The following is a 19,296-nucleotide window of genomic DNA, read 5'->3' on the forward strand; positions in this document are numbered from 1 at the left end:
ACAGTGATGTGAACTCGGATTTCAAACTGGGTGATATGTCCAAATTCCAAATATTTCCCCGACTGAGTTAGGAGGGGTCACAAACCTTTATGGAAGGATTGTGCGCTAATAAATTACTTTGAAGATTGAAAAGACAACAAACACTGAAGTTTTTTTTTGTCTTCACCGGCTGACAATGGAAGCGGGGTCCACGGTCCACTGACGTCCGCCACCGCCCCCACCTTCTCTTGGACTTGCCACTGACCACAGACTTAGGTGGGAAGTCATCAGTCTATTAACTTATTTACAATCATCTGTCATAATCAATAACAGCATGTTAGGGCTTCTCAGTCATGTCACATAAACCAGTCTATGGCCAAAAGTAATGTATATGTTGTTTTTAATAAGTGCAGCACTATGGGCTGCTTTATCAAGTCTCAGCAAAGGGGGGGGGGGGTGCTTTCATACAGATCGATCAGAAAATAAATTGAGTCAAGTTCGTGTATGAAAGTGAAAAATGAGATCATAATAACAAATGATAAGTATAAAAAAATAATAATAATAATACAAAATATGCTGTTTAGAGCTTACGAAATCTTGACGTTTTTTTTCTTCATATTTTTGATTTATTTATCAATTTTCACCCCGGCCTGCATATTTCTTGCCGCTGTGACGTCGGCTTGTGTGGTTAGACTATAACGTTGCACTGCAACCTTTAATTTCCCCCTATCGGGAAGTTCCACGATGACTCAACAGGCTCAATATCAATGAAATTATTTCGCAAAGGCTCTGACAATACATTGAACCAAAAAAAGTTGGAGGATTTGAGACATATCCAAAGAGCTGTGTGGCGTTTTAAAGCATCATGCATGTATGATAATGATAATTAATAATAATAAAACTAATGATAAGCAAAATGGTGCGTGCAGACATCGTTCAAAAGTTGGCAATTGACCCACCCGGACGGTGTTTGATTATTGGTATCGGCAATCCGGAGAACTACTGAGTTCATGGCCTGATGGATGTATGTGCGGCTGGGTGTGGGTGTATGTGTTTGTGTATGTTATCTATTTCTGTGGTCATATTCTCTGTAGAGACGTTATGAGCTTGCCTATGTGGTTTTTTTTTTCAATATCATAATAACTGAAGGCAAAATGGAAAAGTGCAAAATAAAGAGAAGATAAAATGAGGGCCTGCAGGTGACCGTAAATCGCTTGACACATTTTTGCCATTTTAGCATATAGCCTATACATGCATCATAGTTGGTCCCGCAAAGCAAGGCTCTAACCATTTTTGATCCTGTATATATAGGTGTATGCGTAAAAAGTGTTTGAGTGCAAAGGTGCTTCTTTAAAGTATCACAGCACGTTCAGACCCTCGCGGTGCAATTATATCATGACTGAATGATAAGGTCATTCTGTCTGCATTTTTTCTACGGTGGAAAGCTGCATGTATCATATGCCGCCATGTCAGTATAATGATGATCCGCTTATGCTGTGCGTATAAATGGCTCATCTTACTGAAAAGTATAAGAGGCGGGGTGGGGGAAGGAGGGGGGTTGGGAGGGGAGCGTATTTCAAAACTTTGTGTCTATATGCAGAATGATACAAAGTCATATTTCTTCAAAATATACTGGAAGAGATCATCAAACAGATCTTCCCTGTTCACCCCCCCACCAACCACACAGAGATCCCCTATCCCTCCATAGCCCCACTCCCCCCCCCTCCGTCATCCATCTACCCCGCCAGTGTGAAGACTGATACCAACCTCCGCCAATGGTGACATTCATATTCATCGTTTAAACCAAGTTACTCGACTCTTTGAGGCTGTCCACAGAATATTTGAGATATTATAAATAATAAATACGTCATTTATATAGCGCTAATTCACAAAAAGTATCAAAGCGCTTCACAAAAAAAAAAATAAAACGATAAAAAGGGAATAAATACAGTGAAAACAAATAATAACCTAATAAAAATAATCCTAAAATACCAACACAAAAAAGTAAAAAACAATAAGAAGTTATTAAAAATACAATAGGAGGTTATAACAAACAAGAGACTATAAGAAGGTAATATCACGTAAAATAACTTTTTGGTATCGGCTCTACTAGTACAATATAAGATCACTCGGCTAAATGATTGAAACCATCAATGCAATGCTATTGCAAATCATGGTGAATTCACATGGGTCGCCATAAAACCACTGGGGCCTCAAAATAGAAGCAAACCTAACAACCGTCACTAAACTTTATGATAGGGAGATGTTTGTGGTGAACCATTGCCCCCCCCCCCCCCAAACAGCTAGGAATAATCTGTCTCCATTTAGAATATAAGAACAAATATCAAGTAACCACTATTTCTAATTTTTCTTTGCGTCAATTCAATTTCTTTTTATGGCAGATTTGGTATTTGACTATTTGTCAATGTCGTTGCGGGTTAGTATACGGTTAAAATGTTGCTTTTATTTATTTATCTTTAATACGTTTTACAGATATCATAGCTCTCATTTTTTTAAGGCTGATTACTGTCACCTTGTAATTATTACAAAACGAAACAATTAACTTGGAAAGGTTGAAAACAAACTCAAGCATTTTTAGTCTTCATTGCACACTATGTGACCTTAGAGGCATTGCACGTGTGGCGGGGGAAAACGTCTCACAATGCATCGTGATCAAACCCTTAAAACATCTTTAAATGTCACATGTCAGCGATAATCATATAGAAATAAAGAAATATAAAAATACACTGATTAACTATCACCGAGATATACCAGTTTTGAACTGGGATTTTCGAATATATCGCTTCAATCTGGCATGCATTATTAATACAGGGAGCTGCATAGAGTTCCCTGAATGGTTTGACAGAGGTTAGCAGAGGTCAGCTTATTTCTAAAAACATGCCACTCAATGAGGAAAAATAAAACACCAATTAACCTCCACAATGGTTTATAATAATAAGGATCCATTCATTCTGTGGTATAATAGTAAATTCCAAAATATGCCGGGGGGCTACATAGTTTTGGAAGATTGACAGTACCGACTGAAGTGGTATGAAATTGAAGCTATAGAAGTCTAGACAATATAACGCTAAATGATCATAGGTTTGGGGATGGTGGTGGTGGTGGGGTTGGCGGTGGTGGTGGTGGTGGGGTTGGCGGTTGTGGTGGTGGTGGGGTGATTTTGTAGACATTGACAAGTTATCGTCTAGCCATGCCGAAGTATTTACCATGGCAGCGAATAATGTGTCCATCATTACAGCAGCGGCTTCTCGAATTGTTTCGACAGATTTTCCCAACCAACCGAGTATATTAGTCAAACTAAAACTTGAACTCGAACTCAAACTATAGGGAAACCTTACTATCCGTTTTTTCTTTCTTTGGTTTACTTAATTTAGGGTCAACCAGAACATTTGCGTATTTCTTCAGACGTCGGTGTACATGGTAGGCCCTATGTTTTCAGTCGAATCAATGAGCTGTTTTCGCCTCCATTGTCTAATTTGCTCATTATAAACTTCTGTTCTCCGCGGTCTCCGACGGGCGGGAGTCAGGCGCCCAAAATATGACGTAGACTATATCGTACTGTGGCGGATTTCTGCAGCTGCACAAATAGACACCCCGGAGTGGGACATATCACCTCCATTAGGTCAAACAGTCATTAACAAGACAATTGGGTCGTATCAGTTAACAATGTGAAACGATGGATAAATCAGATTAAAGTACACGAAAATTAACTAATAAAATTCTGAGTGAAAGCAGACGTTTTATGTAGACATTCCCGGAGTAGAAAATGTCACGAAGGTTGGAGAATAAAAAGTTCGATAAATTATGCCCATGGCAATTGTCTCCAGGCAGACCACAAGGAATACCCTGCAGGGAAGGCTTGATTAACAGCGGGTATGTATCTCTCTCTATCTCAATTTATATTGCCCACTGAGTTGACCTCTTATGCAACTGACGTCACGTCATTTTATGTGACGTCATTTCTCCCCGTGAAATTTTCACCGTCGAGTGAGAATTCGACTGAAATTTGTTCAATGGCATGTATATGTCAGTTTTAACTTCGTTTGTTGCCTTACATGAGGGAATTTCAAATTTCATGTTAATATATTTTATTGAGAAAAATAGTTCTATTTCCGTATTCCCAATTCGTTTGGACTTTCCGTATATGAAGACAATAATAGTTATGCACAATGTTTCAAGCATTGTCTTTTATGTCATTTCTGTATGTTTGTATTGGTTTGTTCTGACATAATAATGTACACCTGTAAACTTCTTATCGATTAGATACAAAAGAGAGGATTAGTCAGAAATACCCGCATTGTCACCGTACGGCACTGATCGGCTTACAAACAGCATTGAAAATGGTATAAAGAGTAAGCAGAAATATTTTGTTCTCCTTGGCTCTGAGGTCTTGAACTTTACTACTGTGAGTCCAGTGCGGGATGACTCCAAATGAGCAGATAAGGTCAGTAGTGCCTAGAACCCCCTAAGATCAACACGCAGGGTCTCCAGGGTTTAATGCGCCTGCGTCAACACCCCCAGGTAAGACATGTAAACTTTCTATCTGTATCTGGGGAAGGGACGGGGGAGGGGGAGACATACGGTGCCTCTGGTCCCCAAATTGCATTATGCCGCCACTGTCTGTAAGGATGTTACTGTCCAAGCAAAGAAAGAAACCACCATTGAAGTGTATTACATTTTCTATGCATTTTCAGTCGAAATGCCGTCCACTTGTTAGTCAAGGTTGACGTCGACATATCATATCGTGTACACCACCCCCATCACGTACGGACCAAATTATCGGTCAGCCTGTCAGTGTATATAGTTTCACTTCTGAGAAAGGGTTATATTCCTGTTGGTAAAAACAAAATACTTTGAAAAGTAAGGTAGGATTTTGTCCCTCTAAATGGCAGCAAGCTCCAACTCACTTTGTGACTTGTTCACGTCAAGGTCCTCCACCCCCCCCCCCCCCCTCTGGAACCAACACCACGGCCGCCATAATGCAGTATTCATCGTTCACCTCTCATCCGTTGGAATGTACATGACATATGCAAGTCAAACAGCAGGGTCAACTATGATTATGATCAATCTCCGCCTTCGCAAACACGATTATACACACCCACCCCTTGAAGTTACATGGTATTTATGTCTATGGCCTAGCAGTATATTGGCAATTATGTGGAAAAACCGGAATTGGGGGAAACATCACCGCAGAAGCTTGGCACCACTGACAAAGACTATAGGTAAAGGTAAGACCCTTTATAAGGAACAAAAACCGCCCATTGCTGTAGTACTTGTTGAATTATGAAGCTTATTAAACTCTTCTGTCTATAGTCGGCCGCGTTATCCGCTCTCAGTCACGTTGGCTGTACTATTTGTGGATATCAGAAGTCAACTTATACATTCAAGTTGACCTAGTTGAAAAATTGCTCAAAGTTGGCTTCATGTGAGAGTTTTTACTGAGCCTGGGTTGCTGACAAAAATCACAATAGCGAACGAAATTAAATATATATCCTACGCGATAAAATAAAACTTAAAATCGAATCATAATCATTCACATTAACTTCATTCGTATTACTAACAAAGATGTGGAGTGCCAATTCGGGCTCATGGGACATCGGGAACCCTACTTTATTCTTCTTTCTCTAATTTTGTATATTTAGAAGAAAGCTTATTTTCCCGGGTTTTTTATTGGGGGTGGGGGTTCTGTTGCATCTGGGGTGGGGGAGGACTGACCTTATGGTCTGTGCCGTATTTAGACTATGTAGATCAGTTTGATGATTCTCAATGGTTTAAAGGTTCATTTCTTAGCCAAAAATAACATAGTTATAGAAATACAATATGGACAGAAACCATTAAGGTTTTATGGAAAATGACTTCATCCAGCTCGCTGCTTTAGAGGGTGTGAAGACTCGCGCACAAAGAAACGTCTCATGCCGGTAATCTGACCTAGTTTCGAACGAGGTGTAACAGAAGTGTTAAACACCACCATCGATCCCAGAAAATACACACAGCTTGCTACCGTCGGTAATTACACACTAGTGTACAGTCAATACATACAGCTACGGTCAATACCCACAACACAGTGTACGTAGCAGCGTGGACATCTCAGGTCTAGATAAAAGATAACAAGGTATCACGTTTCATTACTGTCTCATTTTGTAGCGACAAGAAGACGTCATTTGCAAGCCACGGAAAGTTAACTTTTTCAGAGCGCGGCACGCGGTTTGGGGCGAGTCTTCAGACGTTTAATGTTGATATAACGCAAATTATTAATAGTCATACAGAAGACGAACACTTGAAAGAACATACTTTCTTTAAAATATTCACCTGTGAGATATGTTAACAGACAGTCCGAAATGTTCCTTAAAAGTAAAGAGAAAACTTTTTTTTATATATTTTATATGTTATGACGTATAAACCCCTCCCTCTAGTCTCGATTCATTAAATGCAAACATTGTATATTAACGTCTGTTCAGTTTTTTTTCTCATAAAGTATTCCTTTAAAAATATAAAACAAGGAGATCACTCTCAACTGGGGAAGACATTCAAAAATTCATTTGTCCGTGACAAAATTGTAATACATTGTATAAAAGGTCATACAATTCTGATACGACTTCCCTATTAATTTACGTTAACTTATGCTCGTGTGGTGATGAACCTAACTATAGGCTGCGTCCTAGATTCGTCAATTGCGAGTGATATATTTTAGGGTGGTTGTATAGGCACAATGTAATTTTGCAATATATATATATATATATATATATATATATATATATATATGCAATGGAGGTAAACGACAAAGGCAAATGAATATATATATATATATATATATATATATATATATATATTTCTCAATCTAGCAACACTTGAAAGTATATATAAGGATGTTATGTGTACAATGTATTATATATATTTCTGAACGATAAATGGTGTATGAATGGCAGCCAGGGTGCCCTGTGGTTTAAATTAGGTGGGTACGGTGTAGTTGAGGTATTAGAATTATCATTAGAGAAGCGGTTAAAGCAACATTCCAAAAATTTAACATATTTGAAAGCTGATTATCTTGAAAACCGGATTGGATATATAGAAACATAACTTGCACTCCGGAATGTCCCTTTAAAATGAAGACAATTACAATTACCAAACAAAAACAAAAAGAGAAAAAAAAATTAAAGCAAATATATTCATCCAATTGTAGGATACAATGCAACAGGAACTGTATTTGTTCCACTTTAACCTAAAATTTGATTATAATTTGGCGATTAAAGTGTACAACGCGTACTTCCTGGATCTGGTTTTCGATAAAATGTCAATTTGTTTTACGCTATAACAAATCGTGCGTTATGCAAAATCCAGGTGTTTTATTCCCTCAACATATTATTTGATCTAACATAATGTATAGTTGGCCTTTGACCTTTTTACACAACACGACATTTACATATAGTGATTGCTTTATGAACCATTAAGCGATATATTTCTTTCCAATCTGGATAACCTCTTTGCATCTCACAAAAGTATCACAATTTCAAGTTAACTTATGCCACGATTATGACGCAATCAATGGTTGGGGTTCAACTTATAAACTAATCCAACATGTGCTGATTCATAATCCATGCATGTAAACCTTTTCTTGTATAAGGCTATTTTATATGCCCCTGGAGAATTCGTTGTGAATTACGAGAGAAAAGGAAGGCTTCGTGGAGGTTCACACAATCGTAGACAGAGCGAGTATGATTTTCGGTTGTCATATACAGCAAACACGTAGCGAGTTGGTCGTGGAGGTGGGGGCGGGGGGGGGGGTCGACATGGGGACGGAAGTTGGCGAAAGATAGGAAATAATTTTAAGATCTTAATTTCTGAAATCATGCAGTGGTATATTAGATATATTTGAAGGGCAAAAGCCGATAACTTGATGCAAGCAAGAGGGGAACTAACAGGTTATCGTATATATATATATATATATATATATATATATAGACCTAAACTGTTGTCGTGAGGGTTAAATAACGTTTAAACTTGATTTCTTACATTGAAAATACCTTTATTGCCAGCGTTGATAAGTTGCAACCACTTTTCTTGATAGAAGCAGGGAGCTGATATACTCTAACTGTAAGAGTAGCAGCTCCCTCATAGAAGTATAAAAATCGGGGCCACGACAGCGTTGATGTGGAAGAGGACAGGGGGGGGGAGGGGACAGGGGGACGAGATATGCGGGAGATTACCCCCATATTTTTCACTGCAATGATTCCATCCGCCGGCGTATGAAAAATTATACACTACCACTGTTGGCCTCCTCATCGATCCGACGCAAGTAGGCCTATGAATAAAAACTTAACCTTTGACCTTTAACCTTTCAGTTTCCCTGAAAGTAGCATCAACTAAACGTTTGACCCAAATGATGTCTTGTCGCTTTATTGCTTGCGGATCATTAGCAAATTCGACGAGCAGTTGTTGGGCAAGTTCTTCTCACAGTTCAGTTTAAGGCCGATAGTATGGCTTCAAAGATGCTTTAATGAAATTGAACTAATATGGTCACTCAAGTTCCGACTTCAAAAAAGCGTTTTTTTACTTCAAAACATACACCCTTCAAAGGTACTCGTCGTTATTGATACATCTACTGCATTGTCTAACCGAACCCATCCAAAAATGTCTGGAAGTAAATTATTGTGGGATTCGAGAAACTTCGACGAAGGGTTACTTTTGAAAACAAACAAAAAACTTCTAAAAATGTTTTAGCATGCATGAAACATGATTTTGGGGTCAATTACTGAACGACCTCCTCACGAGCTCACTTTACATTGATATATATATATATATATATATATATATATATATATATATATATATATATATATATATATATATATATCTTAAAAGATTAAACGTTATGGCTAATAAAGAACAAAGAAAGATGTGTTTATTCAAGTCATGTTTCTACGGATGTTCTGGTATTCAAAGATATTCTCACATTTAAAAAATACTAAATCTCTGGAATTCCCCTTTAAGGCTCAATCGGTGATGACGTCAGCTCCCGGCTCAGTTATATAGGCCGCGTTAATGTAAATTCTATAATATCTCAACAAAGCCAAGTTATATTAACTTCATATTAACAACACAGGAGCCTAAATTGGATGACATTCAACACCTTTTGTCCTTGACAAATTTGCACAATGTTTACATGGGTACATGTAAATATGTCATTTGAAGTTATGGGAAAGGCTAACGTTTTCCGTTTTGTGTTGAACCCGATCTGACCTAATCGTCTGTATATTAGACTACATACTTCGGTCACTTTATTTGATGAACTTGGCTGTTTAAAGGGGACATTTCTCACAATTTGAAAATGTTATAAAAGTACAACTGCATCATTTTAAACAGATAGCAGCAATAGTATTTAGCGGTGTACACCATATCATTTTTTTGGGGGGGGGGGGGGGCGTAAGGTCATTCGATTTCAACCTCTTTGCACACTTTTTCTATTTATTTCTTATATATTGCTGCATAATTAACACCAGTCTGTCGCACCTCAAGCTACTAACAATGGCCTTGTACAAATTTACTCTTCGTTTCACTTCGCTCGCTCTTATGGCAAGCCGTTTTAACACTTACCTCGCAATTCGACTTAAGTCGAATACATTTCACTTAAGTGGAATACATTCTACTTAAGTGAAATGTTATTCCACTTAAGTAAAATGTATTCCACTTAAGTGGAATTCAATTTCACTTAAGTGGAAATGGACATTTCTAGTTCACTTAAGTGGAATTTTATTTCACTTAAGTGGAAATGCATTCCACTTAAGTGGAATACAATTTTACTTAAGTGGAATGCATTTCCTCTTAAGTGGAATACAATTCCACTTAAGCTAAATAGCCCATCTATTTCACTTAAGTGGAATACAATTCCACTTAAGTGAAATTGTATTCCACTAAAGTGAAATACAATTCCACTTAAGTGGAATGCATTTCCACTTAAATGGAACTGTATTCCACTTAAGTGGAATACAATTTCACTTAAGTGGAATCATATCTTTTGGGCGTCAATTTCACTTAAGTGGAATTCTATTCTGCTTAAGTAAAATACAATTCCACTTAAGTGGAATTGTTGATATGTGGCATATATATAAATACAATTTAGGTTAATGTTCGTCGTAACGCATTCAATTGCTCATCACATATGATGATGTAGTCGATCCTCGTTGCACGTGTCCATCAAGGCTATGGCTAATCATTCACACCTAACATTGCTGGAATGCGATCAAATAATTGTTGTTGTTAGAGACACAATTCGAAGTGTTGTTTCCTCACTTGCACAGGGGAACAATCAGTATGATGCACAACAGAGGCGACTTACATCTTGTTAAAGTAACATAGGCAGAATTCGTAACTTGCTAGATAATGAAACTTTTGACGAAATAAAAGATTCCATCCAAAACCCGAAATCCACAAAAAGTATTACGTTATCTTGCCCTTGTCAATGCGTTTTCGGCTGTAACTCCAACCACTTGTAATGTACTTGCCATGGCTTTATTTTGGTAATGGTATTCGTCAGGTACCAGGTCAGGTACGTACATACACACCTTGCACGGATGTTAAGTGCTAGCTGCATCCCGATGGACAGCCGATATTCATTGTGCACATATCGACACCACGTACGTACGTACACGTATCGAGGCAAGTTGTTTATAATGGCGCGCAAAGGCATGGGCAAAGTTTGGCGTTGAATGTACTAGCCAATCACATTCCACTTAAGTGGAATAGACTAGCCAATCACATTCCACTTAAGTGAAATAGACTATCCAATCACATTTCACTTAAGTGGAATTCATTTCCACTTAAGTGGAATTGTATTCCACTGAAGTGAAATAGACAGGACATTCCACTTAAGTGGAATTGTATTCCACTTAAGTGGAATACAATTCCACTTAAGTGAAATGCATTTCCACTTAAGCGGAATACAATTCCACTCAAGTGGAATGCAATTTCACTTAAGTGAAATAGAATTTAGCTTAAGTAAAATGCAGTGACAAGTTGATGAATTGAGCTTAAGTAAAATACAATTAAGCTTAAGTGGAATGGTATTCCACTTAAGTGAAATAGAATTCCACTTAAGTTAAATAGTATTCTGCTTAAGTGAAATTGAATTCCACTTAAGTGAAATGTATTCGACTTAAGTCGAATTGCGAGGTAAATGTTAAAACGGCTTGCCATACGCTCTCCACCTCTCTCTCCACCTCTCTCTCTCCACTCCTTTTCTTGAGTTTTGTTGGGGACAAAACAATAATTGAGTTTTAGAGAGATATGGTGAAAGGAATAGAAATGTGTTTTCGTAATCAGTAATTATGACAATCCGGAAAACAAAGGTCGACCCTGAACCCGTGTAAAGTTTCCGCAGGAAAGATTGTTCTATACTTCGTTGACGCGCATATACTTCCCAGGTCTCGATATATATAGACGTGCTTCTGTACATTTATCTATACTGTATCATCCTTTTTATACCGTGTAGTTTACATCCCAGCAAAAATTGTTATTTTACAACTAGCTAACCAGCTATAGTTTACTCCTTCAGGACGGAAATGCCGAGGCCGGTGTAACAGACGTAAGAATCTGATCGATTTCGCACCCACTTTCTTCCATCAATTTTGTTTGAAAAAAAATACAAGAAAAACAAGAAATAGGAAACGAAACGATGGCAGATAATAAGAACATTCAAACTATAGGCATGTACATTAGGCTATGATATTTGTTTGGTGTTACTTCAAGTCTCTTCAACAATCTTAAAATGAGAAACATTCCCGGCAACTATATCATGTTTTAAGTCACGTGATAAAGATGTTTATGATGATCCGATAGTCCACCGTCACAAATCTCAGGATTCGGTAACGAGATAGGATTGTATGAAAGTCACTTCAAGTTCCAACAAATGTGAGCTCAAGATTATATAAGAATTTCTCTTCAACGTGGTGGTTTTCACTTCATTTTAATTACTGTATGTTCAAGGAGAATTGATTTTACTTAGACATATATCATGATGTAAGAATTGGCACGTCAAGGTATATAGTCTAAACGGTAAAACGGCTGATCATAAGACTAACGGCAACGTCCGAATTTCCCCTACTGATTTAGGTAAGGTGGGGGGAAGGGGGGGGAGGCTCATCAAATCTTTTCCGTAGTGGGGAGTTTGGTTTTGGGGTCGTTGAATGCGACTATCATATATGGGAGTGCAGAGGGCGTGGTTCAACCAGAAAATATCAAAGTTTACAGGTCAAATGTGCATTCAGGCTGAGACATATTAAGACTTTAAATGAGGTCTATAATTGGGTTCAAACGCAAGGTTGTGCTAATTAATACTTTTGAATTTTGATACAATACAAATATCTAAACTGATTGTTCTTTCCCCGAATAACGATGGAAATGGGGAGCAACCCCCCCCCCCCCAACTCCATCACACACACACACACACCCATACTCCCACACACACACAGACACCTTTGTGCACGCCCATTGCCGGCCGGTATATGTCATACGACGCTCCTTATTTCGATACGTGACATTTTAACTTTGAAGCTGTGCACATGCCCTTGGCCTTCTCAACAAACAAAGTATTTCAAGCAAAGAATTACTTGTTAATGAGTTTATGAAAGGAAATTATTCATGGCTCTTAAAAAGTACGTACAATGACGGAACAACAATATCGATGTTATACTACTGTAGATGCTCCATCATGTCGGCCATAATTCCATCATTATAAACAATGAGTCACAAGATCCCAATCAGGCAGGAAAGAGTGGTTGACATTTAAACACATATATATAAACTGACAGGTTTTTATATTTTTTATTCATAGAACTTTGGAAAAAGAAGAAAGAAATTTATGGCAAGAACGGGATACGAGCCTGCTTTCTCCTTCTGTCGATTTACAAGCTAAAGTGTTCTAACAACTGAGCTATATGATTTAATGTTTATAACTTGCAATGAGGGAATCCATTTATAGCCATCTTAGTTTGTTCGGTGCCCAGTCAGAAGACTGCACTACCTTGCAAAACGGATGCAAGCAGGGGATTATTCTTGCCCAAGTCGTTTATGATAACTCTTTTTCTCGCGTGCAACTGTATATGCCTCAGAGTCCGTTTCTGCTTGCCCACTGTATTATGCATGCCGGAGGATCTGTCCGATACAAACTTGTATCAATCGAAAGCGTTGCTGCGGGCGTTCTCTGGGCAGTACAGCAAATAGATACGGGAAAATAGCTTTGTGAAAAAGAAAGGTACCGGTACACTAGGATGTTCATACTAGGGTCTTAACAAGACTACCAGGGGACCACGCCCCTAGTTCCATTTTGATAGAAATTCGCAGGAATGGGATTTTCAAGAGAATTTCGGCCATTTATGAATAATTACATAGGTAACAAAATAACGGGAAAATGACTGGGGAAACTTTTAGCAGTGCAAGAGAACGATGGAATTTTTTTGTTATGATACTTAGCAAGTCAAAACTAATGAACTCCAGCACTGATATGAGATTTTAGGACAAAACAGGACCAAACAAAATTCATCAAAAATCAACCCCCAAAAAAGCTGCTATATAAGGGGAATAGAATCGTTGAACTGGTTTATGGAAGTGACTGGACTTCTCGAAGGTTCTTTAATCAAGAAGCAGGCTGGTATGAAAAAGTCTCTTCTGAAACCCAATCATATACTGATCTTTAATAACGATCAACGGCAATTTTACCTTGAAATTGAAGATTATTATCTCGATAGGTTGTTAGGAGCTTCTATCCGAAGACGAGGTCAGGTTACACTATTTTGCACTATATGTTAAAAATACCAGCAAGTCTCTTTAATCTATTCAGGAAAAGTTGAGGTCAGTCACAAATCCCTCCTCCGTAAATACAATACTATAGCCCACTCAATGAGGCAATCAACATGACGTACAATTTTCGTTAAAAAACCAATGGTAGTTGTACCGTGGGCAGAAGATTGTTGCACAGTGCTGGAAACATGTTTCGAAGTTGGGTTTCTTAACAATTCCCAACTATCATCATTGTGAATACGATGATTTTTTTCTTCTATGGTTTTATCCTTCATTGCGCCTCTAATCTTTGCAAGAATGTTACCAGTTTAACGTTACATGTGGCTTTTAAGTAGGCTAAGGGTTCAGTTGGAAGTTATGAGTCATGAGTTACATAAGATCTACAAGCAAAAATGTGCCAACTCTTGCTTGTCACTGTTGTTATTAGAATATGGGCTCATCGTAGCCCACAACAATCAGACGAAACCCAAAGACAATACTATAGAACTGCATTTTGCATTCAATTACGCAGTATTGTAATACGCGTGGATTGCTTGCAATATTAAGAAGTTGTCCACGGTGTTATATTTTGGGCGGACAACACACCAGCATGAGTTAAGTCATGTAGGTACTACAAGGTGAGGGCGCTTGTGAGCGCCGAGACAGGCTCAGAATAAGTTGGCTACGCAGTTAGCCTCTGACACTGCAAATGTAAATAGACTATATGAAACTTTAAGTTTCAACGTCCAGTCATGAAGGTATCGTTCACTTGGCCAGTAATGCCAATACTGTGGCCTCGCACGCGCATTACAACAATTAGGCTACTCTTCCCGAGATGGGTATTTTCCGGCCCCATGTAAGGAGCCTGGCTTCAAACGAAGAGCAGTCGCGAAAAATGCGATGCATGGATATTCAGGTATATTATTTCACACTACACTTATACGCGTACTTTGACGATACTTCAGATTAAGCCAATCGTACAGATTTGGTCACCGCAACATTCTATTACTAACTGCGCATTCATCAATTTTCAATACAGCTTAACCTATCATATATCACAAAGGTCCAGGGTTCGATTCCTACCTTCACCTGATGGGGTCTCAAAAGGACGCCGAAACTGGTAGTGAAGTGGACTTTTTCTGGAGTGTTGTCCTTTATCAATTTAGTACATATATATATATATATATATATATATATATATATATATATATATATATATATATGTAAATATGTATGCGTGTGTGTGTGTGTGTATATGTGGGACATGCAAAGCCGTATGTCAAGTACATTTCATTTACAGTTAGTTACAACGTCGTTACAACGTGTAAGTTGTCGCAACTTTAGGTCGAAGGTCAGATTCCAGTCATCAATCATTAAAATGTTTTCCAAACTTGAACTTAGAAATACTAGCTACTTGTTTATTTTACACAAAGGGCATGGTAACCTCGGAGACACCTGTGTGGCGCTGCCCGTAAGATCAAAATCAGTAATCCCATTAGGGTATAACAGATGTTGAAAACAGCATTGATAAATCCGATTGAGTTAGCAATTATTGGTATACTCTATGAATCAAGAGAATCTAGTTTTTATGATTATTTTTTTTTATTGTCCGTGTAAGACTGCTGTTATCGGTGCCATCTGGACCCTTACTGTGTCTACAAAGATGTTAGCGTCACCCGTGACACGATTTTCATCGGATTTGTCTGTCTGCTTATATAACATAGTTTATCAAGTCATCATCCAGAGCTAACTCCATTATGGTAATCAAACAGGTTTTTATATATGCCCCCTTTTCTCTGTAACTGATATCCCAAGTTACTGTTCATCGTTCGGCTTTGTCGTACTACATGTTTCATTGATTTTTTGTTTACATTTCATAAAACCATTGAGTATTTTCTCACGTCTGGGAGATGAACGTTGCATGGTTGGCCATGAGTGTCATAACGTTCTGTTCAAATATATATATATATATATATATATATATATATATATGTTCTTGATATATATATGTTGATAAATATATGTTCTTGATTTGTTGTTGATATATATATGTTCTTGATTTTCCAACTCATTACGATTTTCATTTATAAATATATATATATATATATATATATATATATATATATATATATATATATATATATATATATATATATAATATATATATAAATATATATATATATATATATATATATATATATCACTTTCGAGAAAAGAAATATGCATTTCGACCACGCGGTAAAATAATAAGAAACTAAAGACTCTTAGATTTTCAGCCAATGTACTGACTGATAGTGAAACAAAAAGAGATCGTCCATGTGTGGCATCTCTACCATATATCCGAACAAGATGATGGTCGTGTTTACATCTCCCTAAAGTGTTTCAATATTCCTACCATGCACGTGTGCAATAAAGACCAAGAGAACGTTCACATACACTATATGTCAAAGATTAGGGGAAATACTAATACTAGATACTAACCCGAGAAGCCTATATAACTGGAAACGAGACATTTGTTTTATATACTCCGATAAAAACTGACAGCGTGTATGGAAAACTGATTACGTACAGCTGTCTTACACCTATACGCCTGCAGGTGTAGCTATCGGGGGAATATCAAATATTCCATTCTTGATACACGCAAAGGAATGTTGCACATTGAAATACATGTTAACTAAATGGGACAGTTTTTAGGCCTCAATCATAATAATGAATATCTAAAAGAAAAAGGACCTTACTCGTACTTGTATCCCAAGAACTTTAAGGGCCCAAGTTTCCATAGTTTTCGATATCGTGTAAACTGTGACATATATGCTTGTAAAAAAAAGGTATAATCACGCAAAAAGGAGACAGGGATGATCAGACAGGAGGAGGGGTGGGGGATGAGGGGGTAGGTGGGGGATACGTTTAAGCTCCTCAAAATGTCGAACAGTATAACGTAATCCACAACATGAATCTTCCCCCCCCCCCTGTCACCTCCCTCCTACCTACCCTTGCCCTCCCTCGCCACAACAGATCCACTGTTTACTGCATGTTGTTTCTAGTAACATGTGTTCAATGTATACTGGTCGCACAATGGGAATATCAAGTAACAGACATTTATCCAAGGGGCTCTATAGCACTTTATAGTCTGCCATGTGTGTCTCCCCATTTCGACAAGGATTTAAATAAGTATATGACAACGAACTTGTGGATGCTGGACAGGGCCGTTTCATTAAAAGAGAAAAAAAAAACACGAATCGCGAGATTATAATAGCATGCTGTCTGTATATGACGCTTGTGTATATGGCTCTAGACGTGAAGACAACCAATCTGTCGTGTTCAACGGCATATCCTGGCATTGGGAGCTACGTCGTTGACAGACACGGTCACTTAACATATGAGAAGAGGCTTTGTCAAAATCATACGACTTCCTGTCATTTAAACTCAAGATGACGGAAGACATTATTTCCATATTAGCATTTTTATGTCATCACTGCTTTAGATGACAGAATATAGGTAAAAGGGACTTTCGGTCTTCTATATACGAAGTGATGTCACTGATAAAAAAAATTGATGTAACTAAGGCAAAGTAACAAAACTGTGGCTCAATAAATAGTTCAATATGTAAAAAGAGATATTCCCAATCCATAAGAGACAACTGAAACAATTAGAGACATGCAGACCATGACACTACAAGGTAGAGAGACCCACAGTAATCAAGGCACAAAAGTTCAAACATCAAGGAACAAAGCAACAAGCGGCAAACCCTCATGCAACAATGACAAAATCCTCAAGGATCGGGGGAACAAACCCCCCCGTGCATAGAGTGGGAAGTATCCAAGCATCGAGGGACAAAACATTAGCCAACAAGAGACACTGGACCATCAAACAACAAGGGACAGATCCAGGAGGTAGGAAGTTTCCAAAAGTGGGGGGGGGAGGGGCACAACATCAGAGGGGCACTTTCCCATTCCACAGCCACCACTCGTTATGCCATAAACCGAAACACACCGGTCATATCACTAAAATATATATGATGTGTTAGTATGCCTATCAATACTATTTATTGAGATGCCATTTTAGAAATAGCATGTACAGACTAAAAAATAAATTATTAAAATAAAATATTAAAATTAACAAAGGCTTAAGATATCCAAAAGACTCCTTCTTCATCAAAGGGGCACATTTTATTTGCCAGTAGGGCACATTGCTATTTTGGCAAAAAGTGGGGGCAGTGCCCCCCCCCCCCGGCTCTTACCCCCTGGACAGATCCTCAGTACTCAAGCGATAACTGGTCATATCATCGGGGGCAAACCCTGAAGTAACAAGCGGCAAACTCTCATGCAACAAGGGAATAATCCTCAAGGATCGAGGGACAAACCCCCCCGTGCAGTCAAGGGAGAAGTATTCAAATCATCGAGGGACACACCATCAATCAATAACACACACTGGACCATCAAACAACAAGGGACAGATCCTCAGTATAATCAAGCGACAACGTAAGTTCATATCATCGGGGACAAACCCCGAAGGAACAAGCGACAAACCCTCATGCAAAAAGGGAACAATCCTCAACGATCGAAGGACAAACCCTCCTGCATCATGAGAGAAATATTCAATCAACAAAGGGACCAGATGTGAGTGCTGCAGTTCTTAAATTAGACCAGGAAGACAATTTGCACTAGCTTTTTAGTACGATCATGATATATATTTTTCCATTTCATATTAGCATATCTCCAAAGCCTTAGACGCGTCACCCCGCCCTCCAACCAACCAACATACACTCACACATATACATATACACACACAAATAACTCTCAGATGAATATGAATATGAATGCTTGAGTTTCCAACCAACAGGAATGTAGCCATTTGAAAGGTTCCATTGATACGTTAATCGAGAATGAGATCAGGAAAAGTGATTGAGTTTGCTACGGCCAACACTAGCTAGCCATTGGCACCCGAACAGTGACGTCATGCAGTCACGTGATGTCTGGAATCCGTGACCGTTGCGACAAATTACGAGTAACTAGTTGTGTATAGTGAGCAACACCTTGTTCTGTTGGCAGTATCAATAACGTGCGGATATGGGGTAACCGCCAAGGGGAGATTTCTTACCGACACGGAACTGGAATATTTCCTGTAGATGAGCATTTTATCAGATATATTTTCCTGTTCATTATGTTTCAATGAACTTACATAGGGTCACATGAACTAAATATATAGTTTTCTTACGTTCTTATACGTTCCCGCGAGGTCTGCATACAACCAGAAATGCGTGGATCATCCCAATTGAATGCCCTCACTTTGCATAGGGTTAATATACAGCTTGCAATGTAAATATCGATAACAATAGCCAGAAATGTTGCTTTTGTTCAACAAACACTTATAAAAAAAGCTTCGAAATCTTGTTTGTTTGTTTTTTGGTGTTTTGCTCGGGCATGATTCGCGACTCCCTCCCCCCCCCCCCAATATTATTTGGCGACCTCTTTTGAGACGCGACCCCCGTTTTGGGAAGCGCTGCTCTAGAGCAGTGTTTCCCTA

General features: G+C 38.3%; 1 long non-coding RNA gene across 1 annotated transcript; it reads left to right on the forward strand.

The window, feature by feature from the left end:
• Window positions 1-3,253: 3,253 nt before the first annotated feature.
• LOC139965039 (uncharacterized) lies at window positions 3,254-14,990 on the forward strand. The gene is made up of 3 exons (XR_011792159.1): window positions 3,254-3,873; window positions 4,264-4,521; window positions 12,827-14,990. It is a non-coding gene; the product is annotated as an uncharacterized lncRNA (long non-coding RNA).
• Window positions 14,991-19,296: the final 4,306 nt, after the last annotated feature.

The sequence above is a fragment of the Apostichopus japonicus genome, chromosome 23 (assembly GCF_037975245.1).
Source record: "Apostichopus japonicus isolate 1M-3 chromosome 23, ASM3797524v1, whole genome shotgun sequence".
Lineage (NCBI taxonomy): Eukaryota > Metazoa > Echinodermata > Holothuroidea > Aspidochirotida > Stichopodidae > Apostichopus > Apostichopus japonicus.